Raw genomic sequence first — 13,916 nt, 5'->3', positions numbered from 1 at the left:
ATATTTATTGTTGTTTGTTGTTATTGCTTTGCTAAGTAATTTGTCCCTTTTGTGTGGTTGTAGTATGTTCTGTATTGTAACTGCATGCTTCTGTACCAGAGGGACTTTCATTGCAATGTATGGTATAGTGAGAATCAATTAAATTGAACTGAATTGAAAAGTGGAGCTTCTTTAATTCAGTGTGAAGCATTATTTAGAAACGAATGATTTCTGTTCCCAGAGGAACTTTCTCTGTGAAATTATCTTTAGTCCAGTAGGCCTAAAATGCATGTTTGTGGATTCATAAGCTGTTTCAGAAAACTTTTACCTTGCTGCAGCACTCCGAAAGCACAGAACAATGAAGAAATTAGTCATATATACTAGGAAGAAAGTAGAATGATGCAAGAAACATTAACCTAATATTACGAAAATATTATAAATTATTCATCATCATGCAGCTTTTACAAATGTATCACATAGAATAGGTAAGATCATTAAATAAACTATTATTATTTTCAGCTTAGCAACATTAATATATATATACTGATAGATGACTTGCATTTCAGTCTGGCCGTGAATTTTCTCAACTAAGAGAAAACAAGCCTTTTTAGGGCACTACATCCCCCGGGATGATAGATGGCAGCTCTCCTGGACGGAAATGGTTTCCCTGATTCCCGCAGGGCAGCATGGGACATGGAGTCCGATTCTTCAGCCCTGTTGGGTGCTGTGAGTGCCGCCAGGGGGAGAACCCGGGGATTATTCCGATGACGTTAACCCGGCAGTACTTCCGAGACTCCTGAAGAAGGCGTTTGACCCTGAGATGGAATACTTCCGGGTCATGGACTTTAAAAATGATGATGGGAAACCCAGCAGATCGAGCCGGAGTTGGGTGGTAGAGGACAGAGCTGCTGGGAGTGGAGGATTGGTGGGTTCAACGGGGCAACAGTGACCCCTAGCGTCCACTATATATATATATATATATATATATATATATATATATATATATATATATATATATATATATATATATATATGTATAATATACTATATATACACATACAGTATATGAGGTTTTTGTGAGCCCACTCAGGTAACTTTATATACCAAAAAGATAAGTGTGTTAGATTAACTAGTAGCAATAGGATTGTTCTATTATTTAAACATCCTGCTGCTTTGGGTTAGGTTCTCTGTATGATTTTAAGATAGTTAGGATGGAATTACAATAGTGTAATCATAGAAACTCGCCTTGTTAGAATCATATTCACTTCATAAAATAATTATACAAGATATGAAATCAAAATGCTTACATTCACTTCATAAAATAAGTACACAAGATATGAAATCAAAAATGCACGTAAGATAAATCAAGTAAAAGTAAAAATGTGACCTGTGCTATAATATCATTACTTAGAAATAAGGCAGATCATTAGAAACATTTAAATTAGTTTTAAAATAAACTCAAGCCAATCTATTGTGAATCGATCTAACATAACATTTAAAGTGCTGAAACAAGAATTTCAAAAGAATAAACTTTGCAGCAGCAGCAAAGAATGATGTATATAGATTCCAACACAACCAGGTGTAAGAATTCATTTTACATTTTCAACAACTTATTTATATTGCTAAAATGCATAAGTGTTTGCAGTTCATAAGGAGACATACAGTAATGATGTTGGGTTCAAGCCTCATTGTGGCAATAATTTTCAAAAAAGAAAGTAAAATCCATATAGGTATTGCAGCAGTGGCAAAAATTTAATTCTGCAAAAACTTAGTTTTTTAGATTTACAAATGTTTGAGGAAATGTGAAATCATTTTGTAAGCATACACATAAGGCACTACAAGCAGATTTATAAGTAATTAATTTAAAATTGATATTGTAATTATTTACATATTTTGATACTTCCCAAACTCTGCTCTCCTGTTTTTTTATTTACCTTACCTAGCATACTTGCAAAATTAATGATTTCACAAAAGTGACCAGGAAGATGTACAGTAGGCTTGTGTGTGTCTCTCTTGGCAGTCAATCTCTCTGCACTCTTCATTTGCTGATTTACAATCCAAATCTGTTTTGTGAGTCACTATCTTCTTTATTATAGTATGTGACTGAAGTAAATACCATCACATTCCAGTACCTCTCACCCACTCCTGCCAGTGCAAATAATACATTTACATTACCTCAAAGATAAAAGACATCAAACTGATTATGATTAAATAGCATGCATCCTCCAAGATATACAATTTTATAAAAGATAAGTAAGAAAGATCAAAAGTCTAGCTGTCACCAGAACTAAGTTGCAGGACTCAAGGCAAAAAATGTAATCATATTTACTGAGTTAAAGTTGGGGGAATAAAAACTAATTAAAATTTATAAATAAAAATTCATTATTTACTTCTGTTAATGTGGTAAAGCATTTTGATCACTTTATTTAATTAGAAGCATCGTTTTATAATGCATTCCATTTATTGTTTGCTGACAAAAATGTTCAGGACAATATATCCAACATTCTTTAAAAAAATAAGAGTGTTAAAAATTCCTTCTATTCTATTTTCATGAACTGAATATTCTGCTGCATTCAATTTTATATGGAGTAATGCCTTCACTAAAACCATTCTTTGTAGGACACGACACAAAGATACAATGATTTTGGCAGATGTTATGGCTAGATATTTGTCTAGATATTCTGTGCAATTAAAGAATAGACACATTTTTAAAGTACACTGGAAATTATACTTTTGAGGGGAAAATGAAAACATGCAATGACTTTGTATTTTTTTAATTGCAAATATTTATTTTTGGAAACAACCTGCATACAGTAAACCCTCGTTTATCACGGTTAATCCGTTCCAGACTCTACCGCGATAAATGAATTTTTGCGAAGTAGGATTCTTTATTTATAAATCTAACATTTTCGCAGTTAGAGCATAGAAAACCTGTTTACGACCTTCTAAATACATTTTTTTTAACATTATTAGAGCCCTCTAGACATGAAATAACACCCTTTATCAAAAGTTTAAACTATGCTCCATGACAAGACAGAGATAACAGTTCTTTCTCACAATTAAAAGAATGCAAACATATCTTCCTCTTCCAGGAGCAGAGAATGTCAGAGAGAGAGAGAAAAGCAAACAATCAAAAATCAATATGTGCTGTTAGAGCTTTTAAGTATGCAAAGCACCGCGTGGGAAGCATATCGTATATCATTGAGGAGTTTTAAAACCAACTGAGGAAGCATGTGCCATAAATTAAAACACCTAAAACTTGCCTCTAAGACCTGACTCTCCTTGTCTTCTTCTGCTAATATATAGCTGCTACTATGTGCAATTACATTATTACAAAGTCAAGTCAAGCCAAGCCAAATTTTTAGGTAACTGAGGTATATGCCTTTTGATATTACAGTGAAAACTGATAATTCCTTATGCTGAGCCAATGAAATCTAGATGCATAAAACTTATCCACTAACTTCAAATCAAATCAAATGAGATGTATATAAAGGGGCAATAACAATACATAACTTTATAAATTCAAAAATCATTAATAGAATTATAAATATATAATAATAATACCTAATTATAGTAGATAGCTTAAACAACGTAATGCAAAAGAGTTACTAATATGTATTTCTTTACAGTTTCCTTATTTAACATATGGATGGAATGTAGGAAAAAGCTCCTCCTCAGTCTCTCTGAATTGGACTTCATGCAGATATAATTACCTGACCGCTGCACAGAAAAGAAGCTGTTGTTGGGATGGCTGGTGTACTGTAATTAGAACATCAGCCTTTTTGGCTGATGCCTCCTGGTAATTTTTTAAGAAAAAGATGTGCCATATTAAATGTAATAGGTTATATAACATAAGATGATATTAACTAGGCCTTGCTTCTGTCCCCATTTCTCACTACTGTTGTTAGTCTTAAATCATTATATAAAAGTGTTTGTGAACATGTTGTGATATGATGTACCTTTATCTTTAGCTCTCTTCTCCTCTTCTTTCTTTCTTTTTTTACTAAAAAGGACCAGATAACTTTGGCCTTTTTTGTTATTGATTATGATGATGTTTGCTGTTTAATAAACTTTTTTCAGCTACTATAATGGGTATATCACCTAAGCTTTGTCACTGATTGATTATCCTGAATCTCTGTCAATCAATGGTAATGTCCCGCTAAAGGATAAAACAACTCAATATGCCACAAATGTAATTTTCATTATGTACTTAATTGTAAATCATGCAAACTTACTGGTTTTGCACAGCATACAATATGCTGTGGTACTGGTTCATATGCCTGAGTGTGTCTGAAGAAAACTATGGCACATATATGGATTTTGTTAGATGGTACTTCACTGACCTGCACGTGAGAGAGCTTGGGAAAGACACTCCTCAACAGACATTGTTTCTACTTCTTCCACTCTGTTCTGGTTAACAGATAGTAGTAGTAGTAGTAGTAGTAGGAGGAGGAGGAGAAATGTAGAAGAGTAAAAAAGATGCCCGACCATGGGTGAGAACACAAACATAAATGCCCTTGTAATGTGATTATGCAGTCAAGGAGATGAGGTAATGCTATGCAGGGGATGGGGTTGTTTGTGCACCCATGATCAACTGCTGACCTGGTCATTTGTCTGTACTCTTATGCTAGTAGCCGCTTATGAAGTCAGCAAAAGTACAGTAATTACATGGCAGGTACAGCATATTTGGGACACCTATTCTAAAGTGATACCCAATATAAAGTTGCCAATTAACTAAGCATACCTATTATTAGTATCTGGGAGAAAATTAAAGAATGCCTGTATTAATGAAGAGTGAAGATTCCAGAGAGACAGTGAATATTCAGGAAATCAAGTCCGTTTCCTCAGAACTATAAGACAGCAACACTAACAAACAGAAAGTGATCCTGAAAAAGTACAGGAATAATGAAGAATGAAAAACTTTCATTGAACTGCTGTTCTAAAGGGGTATAGAGAATCGCAAACCCCAATCAACTTTTTTAGCTGCTCATCCCATTTTAAAACTAATACTGTAGAACCATCTTAAAATTCCCTGTGAAAGATCATGTTATATTTGGCACTGTGCCATAAAGACTTTTTCTAATACCCAATTTGGATATCTGTTAGGAAACAGTACAATTTGCATTTATTTTTTTTTCTATATGTCATTTTTACTGTCTTGACTTTGCCACAGAAATAACATAAGATTTATTCAGGGACTTTTTATATGTGTTTTATGTGTGAAATAAATAATCTGGGTCTGCCAGTAGGCATCCATTGTCATGGCCTTAAGGGTTTAATGATTGTCCCTACTAATGTCATATCCAGTATGTTACTAGTACCAACTTCAATTTTACTTAATTTATTATCTCACTTGTGTAATTCCAATGTGTAAATATCCCTAAAACTGACTTTTGAAAATTGTGTATTATAGCTTCAGTGGGCCAAAACATAACCACACATTAGTTAATAGGAGCAAAAACATAAAGCAATTACAATATTAAACAATTTCAGATAAATTGATGAAGGACATGTAAAATTGCTTTCAATAAGCTATGTAATATAAAAATTCCATTTAGGGAAATTTAACTAATAAAGTTAATGGCAAAAAAGCTCAGTTTTAAAAGTTGTCCAGATTCAGAGTTGGTTTATGCCCTGCTATACAGTTTGTTTTAAGATGACTGATTTTTTTACATACAGGTACATGTCATTCAATCTGCTTGTACAGTGAAACTTTACATACATACATACATATATATATATATATAAAAATTTTCTTTAGCCTAGTGAAGCTTTGCATTACTGAATGATAGTACTTTATTAGTAACATCATGGCTTATGATAAAACTTATTCAATGTTACCTTTTTTGTATATCCTTCTTTACGGTATGAAAAAGTGTCATGATTAATTGTGCAATGCTGTCTAACTACATTTTTGAGATGAGAATGCACATTTATTAAACCTTCATATAACATCTAATAACAATACTGTGTTTATAAATGGATATCAACTATTGTAATTAGAAATCATGCACAATACTCATTGTAAATAATTTATGTTTAATAAACAAACAAACAAAAGTCCAATAATTTGGCAATAGTATCAATAAAAATGCATAGCAAGTATCTTATTTTAGGATCCATTAATTCCAAAACAATTATTGGTTTGGGATGTTACATGTGCACAATATATAGCCTTTCATACACCATTATTAAAATAAGTCTCAAATACTCTGCACCTGCCTCTGAAAGGGGTGTTACTGTAATTGCAGTAATTTGCTGCTGCGTCCCAGGGCTGGTACACTCACTTAATCAACACCTGCCTTCCATCCCCAGGTTCTGAGGCAGGCATGCATATTTCCTGCTTGCCATGATATATTAGGTAACAGTGACAAATCAGCTGTCCCAAGCACTGTTTATCCTCCTTGCTCAGCAACTCTGGCAACTGGTTCTCTCTCAAGCCTTTCCTTTTCTCAGTCATGCACTGCAATCGTAATGAAGCCATTCATCCTTCTGACGAGGTGCATGTTAACCCCTTGTAGAGAGCCCAGAATAGGAAAATGATGAGAGATATGAATATAAATAAAAATTTAAAACGACTGAACTGAATGAAAAATAATACTACTTACACGATAATTAGCTTTTATTAAAAAGTGGAAACAAGTAAAATTCAACACTGTTTTCAAAATTTGCAGCAGTATTTGTATATATCGTACATAGAATGAAGTACTATTTTCTTTTTTAAAAGATACCTCCAGGTACTAAATGTCTTATTCTATTACTCTCAACAACATAAACTGCATCACTTTAGAAACACTCTTCAGCATATCATTTTCATTAATGGGAGTCAGGAATGTGTCCAAACTCAGACTGCTGCAGAATTAAGTAAGCAATGCTCGGCTTACTTTTAAAAAGAATTGTAATGTTCACACACCAATTTTTTTAATGATTATGACAAAAGGGCATATAAGTAGTATGCTGAAAAAAGTAACCATAACCTTATTTTATTTAGAAAATGAGGATCTTTATATTTTTGTAGCAGGACTAAAAATACAGATTGATAGACAAAGAGACTATACAATACAGTATATATATATATGTAATTTTTCTCAGCAAAGTACATGAGAGAAAATATTTAGCTTTGACTTGCTCAGAGCTCTCTAGACCAGTGGTTTTTTTTTTCTTTGAAGCCTTAGTGACACCTACATGTTTTCAGGTTTACCATATCAGACATATGGAACTGCATAGTTGTTAGTTACAGGTCTTAAAATAAAGTGGCCTAAAATTGCTTATTTGGTATTTTTGCTTTTTGCATCTTTAATCATAGAACATATTCAATATGTTTAATATGTTCACTAATTAGATATTGCCTTACAATGACTGAAATGTATTTAGCTAAAGAATATGGCTTTGGGGCGGCACAGTGGCGCAGTGAGTATTGCTGTTGCCTTGCAGTTGGGAGACCCAGGTTCATTTCCCGCATCCTCCCTGTGTGGAGTTTGCATGTTCTCCACATGTCGGCATGGGTTTCCTCGGGGTGCTCCGGTTTCCTCCCACAGTCTAAAGACATGCAGGTTAGGTGCTTGGCGATTCTAAATTGTCCCTAGTGTGTGCTGTGTGTGTGTGCGCGCGCCCTGCCTGGGGTTTGTTTCCTGCCTTGCGTCCTATGTTGGCTGGAATTGGCTCCAGCAGACCCCCGTGACACTGTAGTTAGGATATAGTGGGTTGTATAATGGATGGATGGTTGGAATATGGCTTTGTGTTTTCCATAATAATATAAAAACATTATCCTAGTAAATCATTACTTTTTAAAAACAAATTATACTATTTTCTATTTAAAATGCCTAAAAGTTTTCTACAGAAAATGTTTGCTGTTTATACTTACGTAACAGTTGAGTTCTTCCTTTGAAACTGTCTGCATTGAGTTACTTATATGCAGTTTGCTCAAAATGTTAGAGGATTAAAATGATTTTTTTATAACCATCCATTTGAGCACCATTATTATTACCTTCTTTTGAAGTAACAGATGGTATGAAATGTGTTCTTTTATCATTTTTATATCATCTGTCAGCTTGTTATTTTGCTCATCCTAAAATGTTTATTCTTTTAGTATTTTCAGATAAACCTTTGAATGAGTTAAATGACTCACTTACAGACTTTGCTTAATGCATGCTCTGAATATACTTCTGTAACTTTCATAAGGAATTGAAAACCAAGAAAAGGATTTGGAATGGAACCTAGAGTAGCAAACCATATTAGAATTTCAATCCAAAAAAATGACAGTTGAAATTCCATAAGGTAGAGAATCTGATAAATACAAAATAACCATTAAACCATTATTACATTTATTGTCAGTGTAAAACCTTTGGTCTCATACTGTAAGTACTCTAGTTTGGTTTGGCATTTCGTATTGGGTTAGTGATTGATCATTTGGTATTTTTCAGTTCTGGATGACCATGAATTAAAAGGCTAAAATTAACAATTAGTTTGACACCAATCCATTCTTTATTCAGAAGTACTGGAAAGAAATATATTTCCTGTCCTTTAAACACGTCTAACTAGTTATTTGAAAAACTTCCTTGAAGTACTTGCACAACTAATTTCTAGACATAATTTAAAATGTGTTATTAAATGGCATTCCTTCAAAATAACCATTATTTAAGCCTAAGTTTTCTTAAGAATAATAGACCAATTTCAAATATACCTTTTGACACTAAAGAATTATTGAAAATGTCAAATTTGAGTCTTAACTAATGCAGTCTTTAGAAGAAATTTTAATCTAACTTTCATCCTGGTCACAGAACAGAATCAGCTTTATCTAAAGGTATAAATTATAATTTAATGTAATCTGATTTAAGCAATGCCATTTATGATTTTAGACTGAATTGCATCTTTTGATGCTATTGATTTTTGCTTTCTTCTACACTTTTACCTCAGGCATTCTTCTGTGATGGTTTACTTTATATTTATCAAATATTTTTAAAATGTATTTAAATCTGAACATGGCACACCAGAATTTCCATTCACAGATAATCACGGTGTACCTTGGTTTTGGTATATTGCAGATTAATTCTGGGCTGTTTTTCTTTACTCAATTGTCATTTATATATTGGTATTAGGAGATGTAATTCTCATAGTATGCTCTTGATATCAGGCTGTATTTATCATTTAAGCAAAATAATATGTCTTTGATTACATGATTAATTAAATGCTTCACTGAGATAAAACAGTTAATTGATAATTGTTTTACTTTGGATTCAGAACAAAGACAAGTTCTTTTTAGAGGTAGAAACTCTGTAAATTTTAGAGTCCATATAATCCTGTCAGCAGTTGCACAGCAATTGTTTCATTAGAGGAGCTTTGCCGTACTGAATGTGTACTGTGTGCTGATGTCATCCTTGTTTGGTGGATTGTACTAAGAGCTGATTGCTGTTTGTTGCTTCTGCAAGAAAGTTAATTGTTATATAATGACTATCTGTGTTACCAGGCTTTGTCAAGGAAATGTTTTAAATCAATGGGCATTATTTATAGTACTATAGGTTAATCGGATACAGTATATCAGAAGTACTATGTAACTAACTAAGTACTTTTCTGTTTACTCTATTTGTATTTTGCTTTTACCGGTGTCTACTACTATTAGTTCATTTGTGCTCCTTACTCTTGAACATGCTACATGCAGTCCTTGGTGGTGTTGGTGTGAATAAGATTACATCAGAATTCCATATTAAAGGACATCTCCAAAGTATTATTATAGTGAAGTTGCAAATGTGATTTAAAGTTGATTCATTCAAAAGTAAAAACTTACAAAAACGTTAATTTTTCCAAAATTAACTAAACACTTTTTACTCACTCAAAAGCCATGTCCTTTTCACTTCTTATCACATTCTGAAAAAGAGCACAGTAGACCCCGTGAAGACGCGGTTCAGAGTTCGCGGCCTCAGTCATTCGTGGATTTTTCCTTAAAACCTATAAATTGTTAGCGGAAACCGCAAATATCCTCCCCAATAAAGGGGCCGGTGACCAAAAGCAAAAAAAAAAAGTTTTTGTTATTTGTGTTTCAAGTTCCTGTCTGTCTGCCTCCTGTTGGGTTACCTGTACTTATTCATTTTGTCCTGGATCATTTTGTGTGTCTGGATTGTCTGCCTGTGTACATGAGAACTGTAAGTGGATTCATTGCCATCCTGCAAAGAATGGAGCGCTCCTAAACCCGTCCACCACCCGTTCACCATTTCAGGAACTACTGGTAGGACTATCTGTACATTCCCATTTAACGTGTGGATCTCTGGACTATCTATTTTCATCATTACATTTCATCCGTTGCCATTTTCCATGAACATTTTCATGATTTACTGTGTGTGTTTTGTTTGTGTTTTGTTGTATTTAATGTGTAATCGCCGTAAGGGGAACAGGGTTTTTTTTATTTATTGTTTTCTTATTTCATTTGTTTACATTACATTCTTTATTTGCTGTTTGATTACCATTTTGCTTTGTTTTTGTCTCTGTTTGTGAGTGCGCGTGTTGGGTCAAGGCTGGAATCTCCATCATTTTGGCTGATTGCTTTGTTTTTCTCTCCTCCCCCAGACATTCTCTGCTCCTATGATGTTTGTCTATTGTTTAATCATTAACTAATTGCATGCTGAGCACCTTTTACTTCTGCAAGAAATGTCCTTGTACATATTGTTCCAGTAGTTTTTAAAATAGTTTTTACAGTTCATTAGCAGTGTGTAAAATGATCAGTGTTGCAGTAATTGTGATGCTCTTTGCATGAAAAAAAAAAGTGTTCCATTAAAATTTCACTTTTTCTTTGCTAATTGTGACATTTACTTAAAATGCAGCAAAAAAGTATTTGGCATCCAGGGATGCATTAACCCCCAAGTATGTGGCAGTTTAATGGTTAAAGCCCCAAGATGCTGCCGAAACAAGCTGCACCGTCTAAGGCTTCTGGCAATTAAAACGCACTTGCATGAATTACAGTACATGTCGCAGTAACCAGTATTTTACATTCTAACACTGCGGGAGACATAGCAGTACAGTATAAAGGTTTATCTTTACACTCTTTATTTTTAGGTAATGCATTAAGCTGAATTTGAAATTAAAGTGTTTTGGGGGCATATTTAGTGTTTAAACTATGAAAATAGGCATTTTTTAACCACATCCAAAATTTACGGTTTTTCACAATTTGCGGGTGCTATAGGAATGTAACCCCTGCGAATTTTGGGAGTGTACTGTAATGTAAATTCTGTTATAACGAATATAGGGAAAATAAGTGTAGTATTGTGGTCACTAGTGATTCGCAATCTCTAATGGCAGCGGCTCAAGAACAGCTGTCCATAGCTGTTCTGCTATGTCTGGTAAACAGCAAACCAAGGGAAAAGTAATTGTTTGTCTTCTGCAGGAGCAGGCTTACCGTGTAATGTACTTATAAAACAATGTTTAGAACATTTAACACATGGCTTGCATCTGTACTGATCTTCTCCAGACTGCATCTGCCAGAGTGGTGATTCTGTGCCGCTGGTGTTTTCTACTCCAAAGATGGAGATGTCGCACCAATACTCTTTGCCGAGCCTTGCTGAGTCTGACGGAGACCAGAAATTTTGCAACAGACTGTCTCTTTGTTTTGGTCTGACAAGAAAAAGACAGCTGCTGCAGATTTCCTGGGACTCAATGAAAGTGTGTTATACTGAAATTTACATTTCGTTAAAACGAAATTCGTTTAACATGATGTTCTATGAATATTTGCCTGGGCTCACAAAAAGTACAGTACTTGTTATTCTAAAAATGTTGTCACTTTGGTATTTGCTATAAAGGTACACAAGGAAAGAGAGTGAGCGCCTCTGTGTTTGTTCACAGATACAAAAGGATGTCATGCTGTGCTGGTATGCTGTAAGTCCTTGAAGACAATGTGCAAGGCCATCAATATAAAAATGAAAGAGGGTTGGCCTGTGTAAAAATATATAGGTTTGCCCAGCACAGTACATGGCAGGCAGTATAACAACTATCGGGCATGCCAGATCCCTCAGGTGAAGAAAGAGTGTAGCCAGGAAGGAAATGTGAGGTATGACAACACCTCTTGACTGCTAGAGAGTACATCGTTTCAAAACTGAATGTATGGGAAAGCCCTTTTAAAGGAATACTCCTCACAAAAATATTTTTTTTAATTTGTTACTTACCCCAAGTACTTTGTAGTGACGCCTAAGAAAAAAATTAGCCTCATGTTTTCATGGAGAATGGAGGAAAAATTATAGTACGAGCCAATAGTTACCTATGCTTTACAATGGCAAACAATGTGAAAAATGCCCATGGCAAAAAGAAAAAGTAAAAAAAAAAAACACGCTACTTGTGTCACAATCCATATGTCAGTTATACAGTTGTATGCTCAAAATCTGCAAAACGTCAATTTTTGTTAAAATATTGTTAAATACATACTGTACTTCCACAAAAATCCATGCAAGCCATAAACAGGAAACTAGTCTTATGGGATTGCCTTTTTGAACTGAGCAACCGCCTCTCCCCATCATTTGTTAGTCAATAATTACTTACATTAGTTATACCTCATTTGATATTTTATATGGTAATCAGAATAGCATATTAAGAAATGCATGGATTGGTGCTCATATTAAAGCAGCGAAAGTTAAGTTTAATAACACACATGTATTCTAACAACATACTAAAGATGTTATAGGTTTTATTAAATGCTTAAATTATAGTTAATTCTGTAGGGATGCCATTTTTCATTGCATAAGTAATCATTTTAAAGGTCTTATCATGAAATGTCTATGCACTAATGGGTTAACTGAGTTTGTACAATCTATCAACGAAATAATGTATTGATTTTTAAAGTTACTAGTCCTTTCTTAAAACAAAATCTTTCAAAGTGAGCTTATTATACAAAGTAATTAGTGCTTTTAAATATCCTGACATCAGCTCATAATAAAATAAGAAGTGCTTGTACAAACAAGCTGATTGACAGTAAGAACATATGAAATGTAGAGTCAGTATTAGTATTAAGTGTAATAAAGTATTAATAAAAGACTAAACATTCAATACAGCATATATGCTAAATATATATTTTCATTTAATTTAAAAAAACATTATGGTGTAAATTAGTATTTTTTACAGTATTTATCTCTGTATATATAAAATCCAACATATGTCTGTCTGTCTGTCTGCTTTTCACAAGAGAACTACTTAACACTAGAATCCCTGAAGCCTACGAAAAAGCTTATAATCCTGGCCCACCTTAAATCCCTTTGCACCTCTCCATCGACATCTTTTGCTTTGTAAATGTGTCGATCAGCACAAGCAGCAAGCAACCTGCTGTCCCATCCCCCACATCACTGAGCTCCTGGACAGTCTGAGGTGCAACCTGGTGGCATTGGATGGACCAAAACATTATGTCCCAGAGGTGTTCTATTGGATTTAGGTCAGGAAAGTGTGGTGGCCAGTCAGTGGTATCAACTCCTTCATCCTCCAGGAACTGCCTGCATACTCTCACCACATGAGGCCAGGAATTGTCGTGCACCAGGAGCCACTGTACCTGCATAGGGTCTGACAATGGGTCCAAGGATTTCATCATCATTTCAAGCCTGTATCGGTCTGTGTGACCCTCCATGGATATGCTTCCCCAGACAATCATTAACCCACCACCAAACTGCTCATCCTGAATGATACTACAGGCAGCATAATGTTCTCCATGGCTTCTCCAGACCCTTTCACTTCTGTCACGTGCTCAGGGTGAACCTGCTCTCATCTGTAAAAAGCACAGGGCACCAGTGGTGCATCTGCCAATTCTGGTATTCTATGGCGAATGCCAATCGAGCTGCATGCTGCTGGGCAGTGAGCTCAGGGCCCATTAGAGGACATGGGGCCCTTGGGTCACCCTCATGAAGTCTTTCTGGTTGTTTGGTCAGACACATTCACACCAGTGGCCTGCTGGAGATCATTTTGTAGGGCTCTGG

This window comes from Polypterus senegalus, chromosome 7 (assembly GCF_016835505.1).
Source record: "Polypterus senegalus isolate Bchr_013 chromosome 7, ASM1683550v1, whole genome shotgun sequence".
Classification (NCBI taxonomy): domain Eukaryota; kingdom Metazoa; phylum Chordata; class Cladistia; order Polypteriformes; family Polypteridae; genus Polypterus; species Polypterus senegalus.
The sequence above is the reverse complement of the archived record's forward strand: the minus strand, read 5'-3'. Positions refer to the sequence as shown.